The 6,087-nt window shown below is 33.5% G+C and overlaps 1 non-coding gene across 1 annotated transcript; it reads left to right on the forward strand.

The window, feature by feature from the left end:
- The first annotated feature begins 4,663 nt into the window (after positions 1-4,663).
- TRNAK-UUU lies at positions 4,664-4,736 on the forward strand. The gene has a single exon. It is a non-coding gene; the product is annotated as a tRNA-Lys (tRNA).
- The last annotated feature ends 1,351 nt before the right edge of the window (positions 4,737-6,087 follow it).

Raw genomic sequence — 6,087 nt, forward strand, 5'->3', positions numbered from 1 at the left:
TGGAATAGGTTGGGAATGGGATAATATTCCGATAAATAGGCCCATTTTGGTGTTTAGTTCTGTTTCAATTCTATTTCACAAATTAAAATGAAATCCCATGGAATTGTTTTTATTTTATGTTTTCTTGCTTCGATCACTGTAGAATGTTTTTATTACCAAAACTGATGATTTACAACCTCCCTATATACTATATAATATACATACTCATTTGAATTTCTAAATCAGTTATTTCCTAACAACCCTCTAACAATCACCAATTAACAATTAACACCTGATTTAGTATCAATTTTATCATCTCCCCCCTCTCTTAATCATCATATGGTACGCTACCAATTTGGTGGCATTATTATGTGATTTTGAAAAATCAGGAAACTAGGTGGGAACTTGGAAAAAAGTCAAGTTTTGTCCTTTAAGGAAATTAATCAATTTTAAGTTCTATCATACTAACTAATAATAAGGTAATAAAAGTAATGAAATTTCTTGTCAACCTTTTTCCATTACCCCTTCAATTTTTCACTTATAGCACAGAAATATAAGTAAAGAATACTAAAAAAACACATCAATTAATGCATTACAAAGAAATATAACAGCACTGAAGAATACGAGGGCCCTGCAAGCAACCTAGTATCCTGGTACAAGGAAATAAGAAATCGGCAATGGAAAATCCATCTAAAACATGTTCCCCGGGAACAAAATAGAGCAGCTGACATACTGAGTAGGCGAACATATGATAAAGACGACACCATCACATGGTTTGAGAGCCCTCCGAGAGAAATCCAAAGAACCCTGCGGGAAGATGAGTTCGGCTTACTTGGCCAAACGAATGTTGTGAGAGTCAGATACTGACTACTGGATATCCTCCCCCTCCTCCTCAGGAAAGATAAGCTAAATGATAAATAATATTAAAAGCGGTGTCATTAAAAGTGGGCAATATATATATATTATTCATATTAAACCAGAAATTTGAATCAAAATTAAAATTTTAGATGAATTTGATTAGTTAAAAACAATATATACTACTATAAAATTTTAAGTAAAAGAGAATATTGTTCAAACAATTGGTAATATAGTGATGATGAAGTGTAGTTTACTAAGTTGTCATTAAGTCAACAAAATTTCACATGCAATGGATTTTTTTTTTAAACCTAAATTTATTTTTCTCATTTTTTTCTCGTACAAAAATAAAATTATTGTCTAAGAGATATATCATTAAAAAGTTCTAAATGAGCTAGACAAATGATACTCATATTCATATTTTTTTTTTCATTTTTTAATTTACAAGTTCATTATATATAATATATATAGTGTCAAATTAATTTTAGTTTATAATATTTAATAGGATATATACCCTGGATCCAAATTTCCTATACGTCCGAATTTCCGTTTTATAGTTGGGTCAGGGTCAAGCGATTTGAATCTCGACCTACGAGTCGAAGTCAAAAGTGACGGGTCAAACACGCCATCTTTATGCCTATAAAAGGGCACGTAGCCCTTCAAGTTAAGGGTCTCTCCCCTCATTCTCATAAACCACTCTCTCTCTATGCATCCTCCTCTCTCCCTTCTCTCTACAAAGAAACACACAAGAACAACATGAATAAAAGAGGCATATTTGCTCTATATTTCTTCTTCTTTGTTCATACATACTACATACAGTACATACATCCTATACACGCAGAAATTAGTACTATCAATATTATAAAATTAAGAGTCCTACCACATGTACGCACTAATCTTACTTCCTATGTGGCAAATTTTGATAAGTTATTTTTTTTTTTCATGTGGGTCTCAATACAAGTGTCTATATCAAGATTTTGTAAGTGGGAGTACAAGCTGAGAGCTGAGTAATGGGAGTACATGTAGGCCCTGTTTGATAAATGGCGGTTAGCTGATAGCTGTTAACTGTTAGCTGATTGTGTTAATTAGAGAGTATAACTAGTTGATAGCATTAGCTATGGTAGAAAAGTGTTTAGTAAATTAGTTGTTAGAGCATCCACAATGGTTCGGGAGAATTGAGAGATAATGTAAGAGTGATTAGGAGAGAGAATGTGGGAAGGGGTGGAAAACAAAAAACAAAAAAATCAAAATCAAAAAAAAAAAAAAAAAAAAAATTAAAGGGTCAGGCGCGCCCTCGGGCGCGTGCGCGCGGGCTGCTGTGCGCGGCCCCTTTTTTCTTTTCTTTCTCTTTCTTCTTTTTCTGCCATTCTCCCCAATTTTGCAGGATGAATATCTCCACCATTATCGCCACCCCATATTTGTTATTATCCCCATTGAGAAGAATTAATTCTGAAATCTCCCCATAATATGCACTAGTGTGGATGCTCTTAGCTGATAGCTGTTTGATATAATTTCTTTTCTCAAAAAGCTAATTGAAAAAGTTGCTTAGAGTAGCTTTTTGAATTTTAGCATTTTGAAATTACAAACACGTATATTGATATTTTAACTAAATCAAACAATTAATAATGGTCAAATAAATCAAAATTAATCTATAGGGCAATTTTTTTACCAAACAAGGCCATAGTATTTTCTTAAAATGAATTCGCATTTGGATTGATTATAAACTCAAATTAAATCATTATTATTTTTGAGTTTTTAAAAATAAAAATAAAAATGAAGTCTCAAATAAATATGCCATTTGTATATACATACCAATCTCTTGTGTTGCCACCTATTATTGATCCTACATTCCATTTCTTCACTTTAAACAACATAGGTAACATCTGTTATTTGATTAATACTAGATACTATAGGTGGCTGTGCTACCAATGTACGTAGTACAATTATATGTAGTTGGGTTTGCTCAAATAAATATTTATATTCAATTCCTTTCATCGACACAAGTACACAACCTATCTATATGCTCCTTCGTAAACCCAAAAAAAAAAAAAAAAAAAAAAAAAAGTCAAAAAATAGAGAATAAAAAAAACTATGATACCCCTAAATACTTATGAGTTACAAGATCGGACCGAGTTTGAATCATTTTCTATCTTTTTATTGGTTTAAGATTTTAAGCTCGGTTCATGACACAAGGTCAAAGGTTCTCGAGTTTGCTAAGACTAGATGAAGATTGTCTAAAAGTCCCCCTTCCTCACAATTCATGCGATATTTATAACAATATACGCGATAGGCACATGCCGGCTTCCGACATGAATGGCATGTGGAGCGCATGTATAGAAGAAGGTCGGAGGGCTCGTTGATCCTCCACGTGCTTTTAAGCTTTCTGACTCTCTTGGACCCACCGATACAGGACTTGGCTGAAAGAACCAGACTTAAGGCTCTGAGTAAGTGAGTATTAGATAAAAGAAAAACGTTATCATTCCATACATGTATGGTATATTTTCATAGAATATTATATAAAGTATAATCAAACTCTGGTGGACTTGGTCTATAATATATATAACATTGTAAATTTTAATATACAACATCATGATCATAAATATCAAAAAGTAGAATTGAAGCATCATATCATAATTTATTAATAATTACTTTGATTTCCTAGATTGTATGAATGTGATATTGCGGACCCCAACCCTATTCCCTACCCTACATAAAATCTTATATTCTCTTACTGACACACTGACTACACTCCACTTAACACTCCACTTATTTATTTATTCTTGAAACCTATTAAAGATTAGATTATATTGGTTGAGTTCTAAACATGCAGGCCAGGTGGCAACCTTTTGTGTAAGCTAAGTTGTAATTGGGTACACACAATATTATTTTAAAAGATAAGTAAAATGAAAAATTGAAAGAAAATACAAATGTGTGGATGAGGACATGGGGTGGTCAGTGTAGTGTTGTAAAGAATAAAAATGTTATGTTCCCGCGGTTGCTGTTAGATAGATGTCCCTTAGGAGAGCAATTGAATACCATTGGACCAAAGGTATCAGAGCTAGACTAATTTGGTATCAGAGCTAGACCAAAGGTAGTATCAGAGCATTTGGTATCTATTTTAATTTGCACTTATTTTTAACATTTGGTATCTATTTTAATTTGCACTTATTTTTAATTTGGTATCTTCTAACATTTGGTATCTATTTTAATTTGCACTTATTTTTAACAATCCAAATGATTTTATCCCTCTTATTTTTTTTTCTTAATGTGGCTTTTACGGTGTCATGAATTGACTTATGACACATTATGAGAGATCAGATTAATAGGAGGGGTATTATATATCTAGCATTATAAAATATTATGTTAGTTTGTAATTTTTTTTTTTTAATTGTAAATAGTGATTTTTTATTAGATAAAAATACTTTATAAGTAAAATAAAATTTTTACTTTTAGTATTTAATTAAAAAGAAATATTACAAGTATTTTTTTTAAAATAATAATTTAGTATGTGTAGGGTACAATGAAAAAGGTAATGCAATCACCCCAATGCCCCATATTCTGATTATACTCTGCACAAAAATATATTCTCATCATCACAAGAATCCCATGTTATTGTTGTGGTTAATGTATGCATGCAGACCTGCAGTAGCAGGTGTTAGGTGATGGATGTTAAAGCTAACCTAGTTTGTCCTTCAAGTACCAATTAATGAGAGTTTGTACTACTTAAGATGTGTTTGCATGGTTCATGAGTTTATAGCTATTAGGAATTTGAATTGAAGTCGTTGTTATTATTCCGTACCAATCCTTATTTATTACTACATCTTTTTTTGGGTGTATAGCTCAGTTGGTAGAGCATTGGGCTTTTAACCTAATGGTCGCAGGTTCAAGTCCTGTTATACCCAAACATACCTTACACTCTACTATGAATAAGGATGCATAGTAGCCTTCAAACATGACTTTTTGGCCTTTAGACTCGCTTCGGCGACTTCGCCCTTTAAGTGACAAGGGGATGAGGTAAGGAGTAGTATAAGAGTGGCTCGGTCATCAATAAGCCTCTCCTTATTCATTCTATAGAGCGGGGCTGCGGACCAACAATCCAACAAAAGGGATTCAACGCTCCTCTCCAACTCGGCTTTCGCTCCTTTATGAAACATTCCCTCTTTTCATAATAATAAGGTAAGCATCAAAGCCCAGAAAACCCAACCTATACAAATAGCTCTTTTCAGCCCCTACTCCTAACAAGTGAAAGTTGCTGGCACCCACCATATCTTGCTTCGGGGCCGATCTCTTGTATCGGAGCAAACAAATTCAATGATTTTCTATATTCTTTATTTTATAGTTGAGTTTATTCCACCACAAATAGATTTGCCGCATGGATTGGATATAGACTGGGAATTGGATGCTTACTCAAGAACAGCTTATTCGAGAACAGCCAATGAGTGTACAAGAGCTGATAGGCCAAGAGTTTATTTGGAAGAAGGAACCTTCTTCCAGGGTTGGAAGATTAATCTGGAAGAAGGTCACGCCAATACGACATTCTTCCAAGTCTGAAATAAGGTTGCCGCTGCCATCTTTCAGATTTGGAAGAAGGCGACGGTAATAGGTGGTTAAAAATAATAATAATAATAATAATAATAATAATAATAATAATAATAATAATAATAATAATAATAATATAACCGGTAAAGAACAAGTAAAAGGTGGTTATTTGCTTAAGTTTTTGGAGTTCAAGGGGTTAATTGGAACTTCTTAAAATTCAAGAGCTTAATTGCACATTTCAGTATAGTTTGAGGGTCTGAAAAGATTAATTTGGTAACCGGTGTTTGACCCTTATTTGTAAAAAGAAAGGGATAGTCAAACTACTAATCGCCTCCAATAAGGCTCGAACTTATCACCTCACACTTAGGAGAGCAATTGGATACCATTGGACCAAAGGTATCAGAACTAAACCAAAGGTAGTATCAGAGCCAGACCAAAGGTAGTATCAGAGCCAGACCAAAGGTAATGAGTTCGAATCTCACCGCTACCCGATAAGTAATTACTGGCTCAACACTTACTGTAGTGGCGGATATAGATGTGTGCATGCATGCTATTTTTAGGTCTTTCTCCATAAATCATCACCCCATTTTTGTTTATATATGTATATATAGAAAACAAGCCAACGTTCATATTGATGTCCAAGATATTCTTGGGGATGACTGACAAGTCACAGACCATCACCATGACCTCCGATCCTAAGATTGCACCCAAATC

This window comes from Ipomoea nil, unplaced genomic scaffold (assembly GCF_001879475.1).
Source record: "Ipomoea nil cultivar Tokyo-kokei standard unplaced genomic scaffold, Asagao_1.1 scaffold3321, whole genome shotgun sequence".
Classification (NCBI taxonomy): domain Eukaryota; kingdom Viridiplantae; phylum Streptophyta; class Magnoliopsida; order Solanales; family Convolvulaceae; genus Ipomoea; species Ipomoea nil.